This window comes from Leptonychotes weddellii, chromosome 10 (assembly GCF_054177405.1).
Source record: "Leptonychotes weddellii isolate Sample4059 chromosome 10, ASM5417740v2, whole genome shotgun sequence".
In the NCBI taxonomy this organism is placed as follows: Eukaryota; Metazoa; Chordata; class Mammalia; order Carnivora; family Phocidae; genus Leptonychotes; species Leptonychotes weddellii.
Genome location: NC_138378.1, coordinates 114,647,675 through 114,663,785, shown reverse-complemented (window position 1 = coordinate 114,663,785; position 16,111 = coordinate 114,647,675). Strand labels below are relative to the sequence as shown.

General features: G+C 42.4%; 2 long non-coding RNA genes across 2 annotated transcripts in view; one reads left to right on the top strand and one right to left on the bottom strand.

The window, feature by feature from the left end:
• The window catches only part of LOC145715986 (uncharacterized), a 163,975-nt gene that overhangs the window by 64,688 nt on the left and 83,176 nt on the right, over nt 1–16,111 (bottom strand). The gene's annotated exons all lie outside the window — the stretch shown is intronic.
• LOC145715985 (uncharacterized) overlaps nt 7,395–16,111 on the top strand; it is a 19,191-nt gene continuing 10,474 nt past the window's right edge. The window contains exon 1 of the long non-coding RNA XR_014138315.1: nt 7,395–7,628. This is a non-coding gene — a long non-coding RNA (uncharacterized LOC145715985). The remainder of the gene's footprint in view (nt 7,629–16,111) is intronic.

The following is a 16,111-nucleotide window of genomic DNA, read 5'->3' as shown; positions in this document are numbered from 1 at the left end:
ATTTCTCTTCTCCTGCTGGGTTTAGGCTTTATTTACTGTTCTTTCTCCAGCTCCTTTAGGTGTAGGGTTAGGTTGTGTACTTGAGACCTTTCTTGTTTCTTGAGAAAGGCTTGTATTGCTATATACTTTCCTCTTAGGACTGCCTTTGCTGCATCCCAAAGATTTTGAACAGTTGTGTTTTCATTTTCATTGGTTTCCATGTATTTTTTAAATTCTTCTTTAATTTCCTGGTTGACCCATTCATTCTTCAGTAGGATGCTCTTTAGCCTCCATATATTTGAGTTCTTTCCGACTTTCCTCTTGTGATTGAGTTCTAGTTTCACCAGCTGTGTATTTTTAAATAATTCTCTAGGTGATTCCAAAGTGAAGCTGGGTTTAAACCATGGCTCTAGGTCAGCACCTCTCAAACTTTAATGTGATGGGAATGACCTGGGATCTTGTAAAAATGCAGAGGCTGATCATCAGGTCTGGGAATCCTGTGTCTGAAGCAAGTACCCAGGTGATGCTGGCTGGCTTTGCTGCACTTAGGAAAATCTAGAACCTGGGAGCTTGTAAAACATGTGAAAGGCCCCACCACAGGCCCACCGAGTTGGATGCTGTATTTCAAAGAGTGCTAGGTGATTTCTAACACATCAAGGTTTGAAAATTACTGGTGTCGATAATCCATAATAACCCCTCTGGCTCGAAAACACAAGCCCTTCAGGGTATAGCCTCTGCCCACTTCCATCTCATCTCCCTCCCCTCTCCCTGTGCTCAGCACGCTCCTTGTAAATGTCCAAATGTGTGCTGCTTTGCCTGACTTCATGCCTTTGCATTACGGGTGTGTCATTCCCATTATAGTCAAAAAATGCTTCCATTTTACCTGCTGATTTTCTATTCTTCCTTCAAGATTTAAGTATCAAGTCGTCCGAGGAAACTAGATTTAATATTTCTTTTTTTTTTTTAAAGATTTTATTTATTTATTTGAGACAGAGAGAATGAGAGACAGAGAGCATGAGAGGGAGGAGGGTCAGAGGGAGAAGCAGACTCCCTGCCGAGCAGGGAACCCGATGCAGGACTCGATCCCTGGACTCCAGGATCATGACCTGAGCCGAAGGCAGTCGCTTAACCAACTGAGCCACCCAGGCGCCCTAGATTTAATATTTCTAACAACCACGCAGCCCTAGGTTAGGTACTAACTCCGCCGTACTTCCTCATATTGAACTGGTATTACCCACTTACGTGCTTTACTACCCATCTAGAACGTAAAATTCTGGAGTGACAAAAATACATCTTATTGAGTTTTTTTCTATCAAGTTTCCTGGTATACAGTATACATTCCTACTTCTTTTTTTTTTTTTTAAGATTTTATTTATTTATTTTAGGGAGAGAGGGGCAGAGAGAGAGAGGGAGGGAGAGAATCTCTCAAGCAGACTCCATGCTGAGTGTGGAGCCTGACATGGGGCGCGATCTCACAACCCTAAGATCATGACCTGAGCCGAAACCGAGTCAGACACTTAACTGATTGAGGCACTCAGGCACCCCCACTTCTACTTCTTAATATAAATTCTAATTAGGATGGAGATCTCAGTAGGTCCTTCATATCAATCTGTTCTTCCTGCCCTGAGTGTTAGTAACAGGATCGTGTGGCTGTAGAAATTCAAGATGGATTTCCTACCACACGCTAAATCTGTTGTGTCCTAAAGAGATATTGGAACATGTGAGCTCTTGAAAGCTCAAGACCCCCAGAATAAAGCAGCTTTGGTGGGCTATCTTCAGTAATGGTAACAGATGAGTGAGAAGGGCATTTACTCACTTGATTTCTGTGCTTCTTATATTTTTGACATTTATCAAAGCTGACGTTGCTTCCCAAAGGCCAAGGGAGGAAAGATGGAACAGATCATTTTCATTCTCCTGGTGTTCTCTTGGTTGTTTCCCAGGCTGACTGAGAATAATTTGCATCCTGTCCAGGACCCATAATTTTTGGTTGTTAAAGACACATGGGTATTGCCAAAGAGCCCCAAGACCTTTACTCAGTGTAGTGTGACCTGAAGGATATGGGAAATGGGGGAGGGCCACTTACTGTGATTTTCTCCCTGTGGCCCACACTGGAAGTGTACTGTGAAACAACAAGAGATATCAAGGCTGCATTTACTCTCAGCTTAGGTTTGCATTCAAATTATGTATATGTATTAAATTCAATGAATATCTATGAGGTGTCACCTGTGTATCAGACTCTGTTAGACATTGGGGATACTGACTTCGATGAGTCATAGATTTTTACTTCACAGGAGCTCCCTATTACAGATAAGGAGGACCATGCAGCTAAGTGTTATCCTAGAGAATAAGGTACCACAAGAACATAGACCAAAAGACAATTAATTCTATTGCTTATGTTGTAAAAGAGATAGCAGGGGCTAGTATGTCAAGGGAAACTAAGAAAATGAAAGAATTACTCAAAATAGAAGGAGGAGAAAGAGCTTTCTAAGTAGGGGACTAGCCGAGTCAAGTCAAGAAGACAAAATACCATTTTAGGCTATATTATAGCACTAGAATTAAATTTAATAATGCACAATCTTAAATATAAATGTTTTTCTCACTCATATAAATTTTTAAAAATATTTCAGAGTATTATCCAATCATTATTCACTGATAATCTGAATAACATCACGGTATACCAGAAAGTCCAAGAAAATATTAGAGGAAAAAGTGAAATTAATACCTAAAATATGATGATGAAATGAACTTTAGCTCAACTTGAATTAAATATGGCAAAGTTGAGGCAGCATCTCTAAGACATTTGGACATTATTTTGTGAATTATTTGAGGCTGAGCATGAGGTCTGTTCCACTACACAGAATTGACCTTTCCTGGGAGTCTTACCAATTAAGGATTACATTAAGCAAATTCTCAGCCAGGTTCTTGTGGGCCAGACAGACAATGTGAATGTGTACTTTTGAATTTTAAGGAAACGTATTCCCCTGCCTCAACCTAGAGTCAAGTTTGATCCATTTTAGTGTCCTTATGTTCCCTTAGAGTTTTTGTTTGTTTGTTTGTTTCAATATTACCCATTCCCTGAGCACCTTACTCTTTTTGAGTCTTGGCTACATATGTGGGTCCATCTTGGCTTAAGCACTATTCATAAGGTATTAACAGATATGCCAGGACAGGCTCTTTCCAATGTTTTGTTAGCTCTCCCACTGTATTTGGCATCCTACAGTATCCATACCTATATATCTCTATCTGTATCTGCATCTATACAATCCGTATCTATATTCTTCCAAGATATTTTATTCAGATGTTTAGTTAATGTTTCAGTTTCTATTGCTGTGTAACAAATGACCCCAAAACTTCTCTGAAATAAGAGCAATAGTAGGTTCTAGAGATGATCTTGTCTCATACAGATGACTTCTGGTGATTTATTTAAAAGTAAAAACAGATGACTATTATACAGACAAAAATAAGGTTGGAAATACTAATAAAGTAGGAACTAAGACATGATATACATCTATCACTGAAATGTGCTTGTGCTTAATGACAGTATGGTTATCCCTAGTCTACTCTCCTGATTCTCTGCTGATCAGTGGGCCCCCTGGCAGGCACAGAGAGGGAAGCTGGAGAAAAAGGTAGGGTCTAGTCAAAACAGAGCTTAAGGTGAAGAACAAGGTGCTGGTCTTGGCCTCATTGACATAAGTTAATCAACAACTTCACATATATTGAATTCAAATTTTGGAGAGGATTTTGGAGGGCGAGTGGCAGGGTCCTTTTGTAATAGCATTTATAGTGATTACGGAGAGCGGAACCAGGAAGTAAAACAGGTGAGGGTTTCAACGCTAACTGGAAATAGATTTGCGTCATGGCAACTAGCCTCGAATAAATCACATTGTTAAAATATTTGTCAAAGATGAAGGGAACAATTAAAAAAAAAAAGAAAAAACAAAAAGTCATGATGAGACACACCCTTATGAAATTTCAAACACTAGAATAAAGAGATCCTGAAAACATCATAGGAATGAAAATTAACAGGCATCGGATTTCTCATTAGTAACATAAGACACTAGAATACAATGGTGTAATTCTTTCATAGTTCCAAGGGAAAATATTTTCAACATAGAATACTATAGTTAGCTTTGGTGGAAACTTGTGGTTTCCTACTCAGCAACCATTTTTTCTCTTCCTGTTTGTAGGTACATCTCCAGTTCTGTTGTGTATCTGCTGAGCGGGAATATGCTAAGGAGGGAAGGCCCCTTCCACAGCCATGGAAAACGAATTATTGGTCTAAATCATTTATGACAAAAGCATTCCTCTTTGCTATTAATTATTCAAAGTGTGGGACTGTCATGCAGTTCTAACTAAGAAGTCTTCTGGGCCTTTGAAAACAACTGTTTTCCGGATAGAAAGAGAGCTATTCAAGAAGGTCTCTTTTCCCCAGCAGTCCATCTTCCTGCCTCAAACTCAGTTATCTGAGGATATTATGCTTGGATCTGTGTCATCCATCTTGTGACTACAAGGTGATAAGCCAACACACTGCTGGTGGCCAAAGAGAATAATGGAAAGAGCCTAGGTCATTGATAACATTGTTTAGTCACTGCACCAAGCCTGGTACCACCTACCTCCATATTTCCTGTTATTTCAGATAATCAAGGATCTTTTTCCCTTGAGCTATTGTGGGGATGGTTTGTCACTTGCAGCAGAATGTATCATGAATACTACCTGGGCCAAATTACCTGTTAGGCATAAGATGTAAAGATATTTTATTTTCAGACTTGGGAATGGCCAAACATTTATATGTCATGCATTCCTTTTTAGTGATTTACCTGAGGATTTATTCCAGTAAATTGAGGAAGGCAATCAGGAAAGGAAACAGAATCCACCCCAAAGGAGCATTAAGGGAAGTGCTGGGGTGAGAGCATAAATCGTGGAGGCAAGGAACCAGATTGGAAAAAAAAGGAGAAAGATTTGGAAGTATGCATCAGGGAGGGAGAGTGGGAAATCTCCAGAAAAGAAAAAAAAAAAAAAGTGTACTCAATGGATAGAAATTATGATTGAGAGTTTGGGCTACAATAACCATATGATCATATAACAAGGGAAAATAAATACAGAAAGAAAGAAGGTAACTAGGAGCCCTGGTATGTGCATCTTGGAGAAGGAAGCTAGAGAGTAAATAAGACCTGGTACCAATATGGAAAGAACCACATTGCCGCATGCTGATTAAGTGAGGTAAATTAAGGAGAGAAGCCATGTAATCTGAGTAAGTAGGAATATTCACCTTTGGGAATTCCATAAATCTTAGCATCTGATCCATATAGGCTTAGCAGTGAAGAATGATCCTCTAGTTCTCAAAATTAAATATAAATAAATGTAATATAATCACATAAATGCAAATGGACAGAATTAACCTTTAGATAAGGAATAGAAGTTTTGGTCGTGGTTGCCTGGCAATACAGACAAAACGATGTTATTGATGATGTTATTGATAAGTTTAAAGTATAGTGGACATTAAGCCGGAATTCACGGTAGGGTAGAAACTGATACAAAGCATAAAGGCATTAGTGTCCTGAATTTACAATCTGGTAACAGCTATTAAATATTGACCTGCACTGGTGTGATAAAAAAGAGATGTTTAAATATGCTATTTAATGTTAAAAGCAACCAACAGAATAACTAAGAAGAATAACATTTGGAGATTGGGTGAAGGAGAATAGTAGTGTCAATGAGCAAAATCTTTACCTTTTATATTGGAATATCTCACACAATCCTCTTGCCCCCTATTTGTCTTGGAACCCCATCTCAGACTGTCACCTACTCTGTGAAACAGTCACTTGTTACCCTTGCTCCCAGGCCCAATGTTAATAACTGTGTGCCCCTCGGTAGCATTATTTTATTTCTCCATCCAATCAACAATACTCTGGAGGAGTTAGTCTGTCCCACGCTGTGATGTAGATGCTAAAGATACAACTGCATGAATGGCATGACATATATGGGCAATCTTCTCATGGAACTGACACTTTACAAGGGAAGAAAAGAATTAAAGATCTGATTATAAAGCTAGATAAGGAATTACAATTGTGATAGGGGCTATCAAAGAGACATGTAGGGAGCAGGGAGAGTACAGACACACAGGCATGGACCTAGTCTAGGGAATCCAGGGAGGCTCCCACGAGGAGATGTCTGATCTGCTCTCTGAAGGATGATAGATATTAAGTAGATGAAAGGGTGAAGGTGTGAAGAAAAGAACAAGGTATGAGGGTCATGGTACAAGGTAGGAAGGAGCATACCATCAAGAGGAGAAACTCTGTAAAGGCCCCATGCTGTTGGAATGTGGGGAGTCCAGGAGAGAAGCTCAAGACAGCACTGGTGGGGCGCCTGGGTGGCTCAGTTGGATGAGTCTGCCTTCAGCTCAGGTCATGATCCCAGGGTCCTGGGTTTGAGTCCCACATCGGGCTCCTTGCTTAGCAGGGAGCCTCTTCTCCCTCTGCCTGCTGCCTGCTCTGCCTGCTGCTCCCCCTGCTTGTGCTCTCTCTCTCTCTGACAAATATATAAATAAAAATCTTAAAAAAAAGAAAACACTGGTGAGGGAAGCAGGGATTACAACTTATAAGGCCTTGAGACCATGTTATGGGTTTTGTCCTTTTCAGAGAATGAGGAATCCAGTGAAGATTAACCTCAGTGAATTTTGTTAGTGAGTGAGTTGCAGCCTGTGGATCAAATCCAGCCCACCACCTGTTTTTATAAATAAAGTTTTATTGGAACATAGCCATGCTCTTTGTTTGCCTATTATCTATGGCTGCTTTCACACTGTAATGCCAGAATGGGGTAGTTGCAACAGACACTGCATGGGATGCAAAGCCTGAAATATATTTTCTTTATAGAAAATGATCCTTGAGATACATCATCCTATGAACAATGCAGAGAACTGTTCATGCTTTTATGCAAGCACCTACTGTACTAAGATCATCTGTATACCTATTGGATTTCCCCATTATTATACTGTGAGCTCATTCTGGAACAGGGACCATATTCAATTCATCTTAGTTTCCCTAACATCTAACACATTTTCGGTACAATGAACAATTCATTGGTTGAATCAGTTCTACTCATTTACCTCATAGATCATCTAGACCAGCTGCTAATTTAACTGATTTGAAAACTAAGGTCAAGGGAGTTTGTGGGATCTTCCCCCAAACACTCAACAACTTATTATCCATATTGGGTATCAAATCCTGATCTCTTGACTATCATTCTTGCCATCTCTGTTCTTACTTTGATTCAGCTGCCCAAATAATTTGAGTATCACTAGAACCAGGAAACTGGGAATATGTATCTACTTATAGAGTCATACTCTGAGAGCTACGATGACTCATTTATGAGGAAAACGTGCCCAGGAGCTTTGTCTAAATCTGTGTTATCTTCATTTCTATAGAGCAGAGGTTTGTGTATTATCTTAGCAAGCTGAGCTCGACGAAATAGCCTGGAAAGCTCTGAGGATTCTGTGAGGACTCCTACATGGAGGTCAGGGATGCAGAAGGCTCCGTATTGCTGTTCCATATGCCTGTTTGCCCTTCCTATTAGAAGGCTGGAAATATAATTAGGAGACAAGTACCACAGATGCTGCAGTTTACAAAAACCAGAAGAAACCACCGAAACGGGTAAGACATGAAAGGATAATTTTGCTTATACAAAATAGCAGACTGCAAACTAAAACCAAGAAAAACAAACAGGCAGATGGAAAGAGTGGGGAAGGCACTGGCACAGCTGTGAGTGGGATTTAGACACCCAGATGCAACATAATTTGGGGGGATGGGTGGGAGAGGAAGAGAATCTGAGAAAAAAAATTAAAAAAAAACACAACAAACCAAGATACAAAAAAGATACTGGAGAATAATGAGTTTCTCGTCTCTCCACCTGCAGGTTAAACTTTTTCACAACCCCCTCCTCGTACCCTGGTTGCTGAAAGGCATTTCCTGGGGGGCGGGAGGAGGGGACCCAAGGACAGAAAAGATAAACAGGCGTCCTTCCTAACACACAGAAGGCACTGGCGGGAAAATCAACAGCTATGATTGCAGTGGAAGAAGAAAGACATAGCCATTACCCAGAAGAGGGTGAAGAGTAGTGTTTGGTTTTATTATTAGCAGCATTATTTAGATAACAACACATGTGCAGGGCTCCCTTTCTCGACAAGAGTCATGGCACAGGGAGGGGCAAGAAAGCGAGAACCACTGTGCTTGGAGTTTCGACAGATGCGTTAACCACTGTCATGGAAACTGCAAACATCATCGTGGTTAATCCCCCTCCCCCAACAACACCAGCCAAGTAACTCAGTGATGTATTGTCTTCTCTATTTTTAGGGGTTGGGAGACTGAAGGTCAATGGGTAGGAGGCAAGATTTAAACCTAGAATTTATGATAATCTAGAGTGTCTTCTCCAACCACTTAACGGGCAAACACAAACCAAAGTCATCAGAAGAAGCGCTTCTGTTATGTCAAACCAAATGGGACACCCAAAGGGAGTGACGATGGTGCCTCAGCAGAGAAGGTTCCATTGCCCAGAAGAGACATGGCCAATGCGTGCTTCGCTCTGCTGTGCAGTCTGAGCCCTCTGATTTCATTTCTCTCCAAATGCTCATCATTTTCCTTCTTTTTTCTTTTTTGTACAGTTGGCTGTTTATGCTTTTTACTCCCACTGCACTGTGAGCCCCTGGAGAACAAAACTTGGGCATCATTCATCCTTATATCCCCAGAACCAGAAAAAAGCCTCTCCTCCTTAAGGCTGCTACGTGGCCCAGCTCCAGGGGTCCCACGGCCATGGGTGTCAGTGTGCAGGACAGGGGTTCCTCACCAAGCAGGTGATCAGCGAGGGGTGACAAAGGCATGGTTGGTCCTCTCCAGCCAGCCAGCTTCGCAGTTCTCTGTCACAACTGACATCTCCCTCCTCTGGGTTCTCAGGGTGCTCTATTTGATGCGTCCCTTTCCCCATCCCTGCTCCTCACCACACTCTCTTCACAGTCCTAAGGACCAGCTGATACTCATCCCTAGAGCTGATGCTGACTTTCCCTTAAGGTTCCTTGTAGTGGCCTGGTCAAGTGATGCGGGTACATGTTTTGAACAAAATAATGTGATTCTTTCCTAAAGAAGATTTCCTTATGTCATGGCTTATACATCTTTTACATGCAATCAATGCTCAGTGATGTCTTGTCTTCCCTGTCGATTCCTTTATCCCCTCCCCGAAACTACGGGAGCAGCACGGTGCTGGGCTCCTCGGTCCGGGCTGTGAATGGTTTCCTGATGGTGATGGGGCCTCTCTGCCTGCTGCCACAGGAAATGGGGCAGAGTTCCCACATCGTGGAGGATACATCTCTTCATGGGAAGAGAAAAATTGTAGTTCTGCATTCCAGTTCCTGGGCTGTTCACACCAGCTATTTTGGGGAAGGGGGAAGCCAGTCTCAGAACACTTTCCCCAGAGAAAAGATGCCAATGTCAATGTCAGCCATTAGGAAACATCATTAAAGCAGATGAGAAATGGGCTGTGGACATTTTTATGAGCCCAGAATACTCTGGTTGGAGATTTTATGGAGACCACAGGAAACCAGAGAGACAATGACATTCATACCCTTTTTTAGAGTCTGGTAAGGAGCAATTTGTGTGTGTGTGTGCTCAACAGGGTGTGTTTTTGAAAGGGAAAGCTACTGTTGGAGGCCATGTCAAAGCAAGCCTTATTCAGAGAACTTGTGGATCTGTTAGCGATAGAACGCTCCAGGCCAAGTAGCTATGGGCTCAATGCCCAAATCCTTCCAGAATTACAAAGAATACCCTTCCTTTTGATTCCAGGATACTCTGGAATGCTGTTCTGCATAAGTCTCTATGGTTGCAACAGTCTACCTGTCATTTCTATATATTCACTTTCTTCTTTTTTCACATGACACAGTGAGGCTCAGAAAGGTTGAGGAACTTAGACAAACACAGAAATGGTCAGCAGTGGAAACAGAACTTGACGGTGCATTTTCTCCATTACCATGTTGCCTCTTCACCCAGGCCCAGAAGTGCAGATTTAAGTCAGAGCCAGGAAAAAGACTGTGCCTGTAAAATTGTCCCCAGTGAGGTCCCCCCCCCACCCCCACCCCCCGAGTCTTTAGGTCGAGTAGCTCAGCAGAGGTATTTTTCTCTGTAAATCAGCCTTTAAGATATTGATCCACACAATGAAATAGGAGGGAGGTGTGTAAATTCCTGGCAGTTTGCTTTCTGCCTTTTCAGTATTGCAATTGTGTGTTTTCCTGGAGTCCTACAAGAGGCAAGGGGCAGATTATCCAGAATATTCCTGAAATGCAGAGCTTTCCTATTCATACTGACATCTTGTGGCAGTCATGTATTACTGCAGCCTGCGTTGCCCCTCGTGAGCCGAACATTCAATTTTACCGATATTTTTTTTCCTCTTCCATACAGTAATTGGACCAGAAGTTACTAAGCACCTAGCAGGTGCCAGGCACTGTGCTAAGCATTTGGGGACATTCAGACATACTTACAGAAGAACGGTGGCCGAGACCGTATCTGAAGGTATTATAGCAACACACCCCTGATAAATATAAGATCTAGAAATCAGTGAGCATCTGCCGTGCGGGTTACCAGGCGCTCAGCAATAACTGTACTATCTGCTCTGCATTTATTATCCCAGTTAATCTTCATGAGGACCCTATCTGGTGAGCATCCTCACTCCCAATTCAGATTTGAGGAAACTGAATCCATGAGAAGTCATTTAAATGATCCAAGTTTAAAAGCCTTGTAAGTAGTGAAGTTAGTTTTCAAACCCTGATTTTCCGTATCCCAAAGCCAGAGCTACACCATTCTGTGAACAAATAGCTGGGAGAGAGAGTGATTCCAATGGTGAGGTGGCATTTGAGAAGGCCTTAAAGGATGGCCAAGCTTATTCTATGCGATTCTGTGCCGTGGAGATAATGGGTTATCAGACTCTCCACAGGCCTAGTGGTTAAAGTCTGTTCGGTTTAATTCAATTCTCCAACAACAACAACAAAATAACAAAAAGCCCAGCTATTAACATCATCGTGTATGTGCTTCAGCTAGTTTTCTTGTGCAAACTTATAAATACATGAATATGTAAACAACAGCAACATAAGAATCATACTGTATGTACTGCTTGGTAATCTGCTTATTTGAGCAAATTTATTAGATTTCTACTGCTGTATACCAAATTACCAGAAACTTAATGGCTTAAAACAACACTCATTTATCTCAGGGTTCCAGAGGTCAGAAGTCTGGGCAGGCTCAAATGGGTTCTCTGCAGACGGTACCCCCCCAAGGGCACAGTCAAGGTATCTTGGGTCTTGGCTCTCACCTGGAGGCTCTAGGGCAGAATCCACTTCCAAGCTCATTCAGCTGGCAGAAGTTAGTTCTTTGTAATCATAGGACTGAGGACTTTGTGGTTCTGCTGGGTGCTGGCCAGAGATCCCTTCTTCCTGCCTAGAGACTGCGGTCAGGGCCGTGTCAGTGAGTTCTCCGTCTCAGCAATGGAGAACCTCCTTCTCAGGGAGTCTCCGAAGCCTTTGAATTTCCCTAACTTCCTCTGCTGCTACTATCTGGAGAAATCCCTTGATATTTAAAGGCCTCTTTTCATCACGTGAGCCCCACTTGGAGGATCTCCCCTAGTTTAAGATCGACTGATTAGCAACTTTAATTACACGGCAAACTTCCTTTGGCCATTAAATGGAATATATCATGGAAGTGCCACCCGGGGCCATCTTGGAATTCTGCCTACCGCATTTAACAAGCATTCTTTCTACACACATTCATTGAGGGTCTGCTACATGCTAGATTCTAAGCTTCAGAGCTACGACAGCGAACAAATCAGATAAAGGCTCATGAAACACACCAGTGTTCTGGAAAGAGAAAAAGTTTCTATATCATGGGATATGACTTCGCTTTTTTTTTTTTTTGGTCATTGATGGGACTGTGTAATCCCATTGTATAAATAGACCATAATTTAAGTAAATAATTCCAATATTGGACAATTTAGGTTATTTTCCAGTTTGCATTTATAAACAACACTGCAATGGAAATTCTTTGGCACTGCTATCAGATAGGTGCCTGGAAATAGAATTTATGGGTAAACTGTATGATTTTGATACATAATATCAAATTGTTTCTTGGAAAGCCCATATCAGCCAACATTCCTGTCAATTTTTTTCATCTTTGTAAATCTTTCTAGTGAGATTGAACATTTTATCTTATATACATATATGTATCATATTTATAACTTTTTAGGTTGTGCCTGTTCAATCCTTTGTGAATTTTTCCACTAGGATTTTTTTTTCCTTTTTATCATTTTATTAGATATTTAAATATTTAATGTATTAACTTCACTGTCTTACACACTGCAGATTTCATCTTAGCTCATTGTCTTGTCACTTCATTTATGACATCTTTTGATAGAAGGGATTTTTTTCAACCTAATTTATTCATGTCTTCCTTTATGGCTGTGCTTTTGGAATAATAGTTGGTAAAGCCTTTCTCACCCCCTTATGTAAGAATGCATGTATATTTTCTTTGAATTTATTTTTCTTTTATTTATTTATTTTTTTTAAAGATTTTGTTTATTTATTTGACAGAGAGAGACACAGTGAAAGCAGGAACACAAGCAGGGGGAGTGGGAGAGGGAGAAGCAGGCTCCCCATGGAGCAGGGAGCCTGATGTGGGGCTCGATCCCAGGATCCTGGGATCACGACCTGAGCCGAAGGCAGATGCTTAACGACTGAGCCACCCAGGCGCCCCGAATTTATTTTTCTTATGGAAATTTTTAGCTTGGCCCTAAATTAAGGATTTTAGGTTATTTTTTCAAAAGTGTAACCAGTTGCTCTGCCATTGTCCCATGAATACACCAAACATTTCAACATGTCTATAATGTATACAAATTCTTTGTTCTCTTCTGAACTTTCCATGTAGTTTGGCTGCTCTGGCTCTCCTGGATGACCCCCACCCTGGCTCGATTGCTAGAGCTTTATGATATTTTGAGCTCAGTAAGCTAAGCCTTCTTTCATTACTCCTCTTTAAACTAAAAGGCTTTAGAAACACAATGAATTAACTTCCTATGTCCCTGTGTTCTTCTCTCAGCCTACATCCACACCCCAGTTAAAGATGCCATGAGAGGGACGCCTGGGTGGCTCAGTCAGTTAAGTGTCTGCCTTTGGCTCAGGTCATGATCCTGGGGTCCTGGGATCGAGTCTTGCACGGGGCTCCCTGCTCAGCGGGGAGCCTGCTTCTCACTCTGCCTCCACTCCCCCTGCTTGTGCTCTCTCTCTCCTTCTCGCTCTGACAGATAAATAAATAAAATGTTAAAAAAAAAAAAAGATGCCCTGAGAGTATCTGCTGATACCTCTCTCTTTTTCACTTCCTAACCTTCTACCTCCAAACAATTACTTATACCATACTGATTTCACCCATCATTCTTAAATACATCAACTTTCTTCTCCCAGGCTCCTACTGACTTGGTCCTGATTGTGGTCTCTGCCTAGTCTGTTGAGAGACCTCCCGACCAGTTTAGTTTGTCTTCAGGCTTGTCCAACCCATTCTCCACCACAGTCATGGTCTCAGTGGCTGATCTGGTCATATCTCTGCCATGTAGGAAAGCTTAAACTGCCTCCCATCACCTGTGATTTCAGGTAGGAGCTCTTTAGTCTAAAGACTTCATATTCTGCTCCTCATCTGTCTTTCCAGCCGCACCTCCCTTGGGACGTGGTCTCGCCACTGCATTCTGCTTGCTCTCCCTGCCCCCACGGCAGGCATGTAAGCCTCACCTCCACCTCTCTTCCTCTTTCTGGGCGCAGTCTTTTTCGCCTGCTGTGCCCTTCCGCATTGCTCCTGCTTCCCGTGCTGACGAGCTAACACCTGCCTCTCCTGTAAGACTGAGCCCCAGCTTCACCTTCAAGAAGCATTTTGTGACATTTCCCAGCTTTCTTCCCCTCGGATTCTACTTCAGACCCCACCTCTCATTTTCCCAAACACGTGGGGAGCAGGTTAGTGGTTCTTATACTCTCACATTATTATTGTTACTTCTCCACAGAATATTATCATTTTCTATGTAGGTGCTTGTTTTTGATTCATATAAGTTACATGAAGGCTCAGGTCACGTCTCAAGGATGTATGCATTTACAGCCCCGACAGACTCTAAGCATGACAAAACCTAATACATAAATAAATAAATTCACTCTCTCTCTCTCTCTGTAAAAACTCTAAAGCTATTTAAGTTTCTATAGCACATCTGCCAAAATTTATCATCTTTGCTTACCCCTTTCTTCAGCATCATCTCTTCTAATTTCATACCTTCTGTTTTGATCATGGCCCTTAAAACCAATCTGAACTCTGCTTTAAAGGACAGAATGATCCTTTGTTTGGGGGAAATTTTGTCTTACAAGTTGAGCAGAGTTCGCATGGATTTTGTACAGCCTTTCCCTCCCCCTTGCAAATTTCAGAGTCTCAGACCTAAAGGAACCAGGACATTTTCTTCTTCCAGGCTGCAGAGTACCTTTATGACCAAGTTTCCACGTGCTAGCACTTCCCGGAGCCCAGCGGTTTCAGTTCCGGGGAGACGAGTAGGAGCTTTCATCAAAAATGTGCTGCCTGGCTCTGTAGACCTCTCTGAAATTAACTTCCCATGTTATCCAGGTTGCTATGGAAACCAACTTGTCAGATCAGCACAAAATAAGATAAAGACTTGGGAGAAGCCACTGATGCTACCACCTTCTTTCCAGTCTGTCTCATTCTTTGTGCAGACGTGTGTGTGTGTGTGTGTGTGTGTGTGTGTGAACGCGTGTGCCTGAGTGTGTATCTGAAGGAGGGCTTAGTGTCAAAAGCCACGTTGTCCCTTTGTCACTGAGCGTATGTACCTTTCTACCCTTCTCAGAGTGGGGACTCCCCAGCTGTTCTTTACTCCTGTTGGGGCTTCCTCCCAGAGGCAGCCCAGTCTGTGGGTCCCTAGGGAGAGCTTACATCTTTCCTATCAACATCTAAATGGAGACTCCGGAGAAGAAATAGTTACATAGGGAGAAATAACCCACCATCAGTCCTGAGGACTAAGCCACATTCCACAGAAGAGAAAAGAAAAAAAACTGGTCGGCGTTTTGCTAATGTCTCTGCTGTTCATACAGGGCTCCGGTGCAGAGCCAGGGAAAACATTTCACTCAGACCTCGGAGGAGGAGGCTCTTGTAAAAGTCCTTGTTTCAGCTGGGTCAGGGAACCCACCCAGGCAGCACGGTGGGAAATGTTTCCAACGTTAGAAATTCCAGCTGGATGCCGTGGTTGCTTTGGCCTCTAGTTCGGAATAAGGTAGACTAATGAGAAAAGCCCAGTTGCTGGCTTAGGCTCACTCAGGCTTTCATTCACTAGGATGGCGAGATGGGCAGAGCCCTGAGTTCCTGAATGTTCTCGGCTGCTTCCTAGATACCCCGGGGTTGGAGAGAAATGTGGCGGTCTCCGGTTGCTTAGGTATTTGGGGCAGTATGTTGATGTGAGTGAAGTCTGGCGTTCAAACCCCTGGACGAGGAGATCCAACAGTTCTGAGCACTGCTTGCGTACCTGTTACCGTCTGAGGTGTTTCAGACATATTACTTGAAACTCATTAATTCTTACATCAAGACTACATGTCACAGGGCACCTGGGTGGCTCAGTTGGTTAAGCGACTGCCTTCGGCTCAGGTCATGATCCTGGAGTCCCGGGATCGAGTCCCGCATCGGGCTCCCTGCTCCGCAGGGAGTCTGCTTCTCCCTCTGACCCTCCCCCCTCTCATGGGCTCTCTCTCATTCTCTCTCAAATAAATAAATAAAATCTTAAAAAAAAAAAAAAAAGACTACATGTCACAGATTATCCAGGTTTTGCAGATGCAGAAACTGAGAAGCAAAGAGGTGGGGTAGAATGTTCAAGATCACACAGGTAGTGAGAAGTAGTACCGGGGATTTGATCTCAAGCCTTCAGGGCATCAGACCGCTTTCCTTTCCACGGATTTTTGACCTTCCCATTAGAACACACTTGCTACTGAAGAGGCACAGGCAGTTCTAAGAGTGCCCTAGGGTCACACGCTGCTGTGTTTGCCTAGTCCCTACCTTACATGTATATGTATGTATTTCAGAGC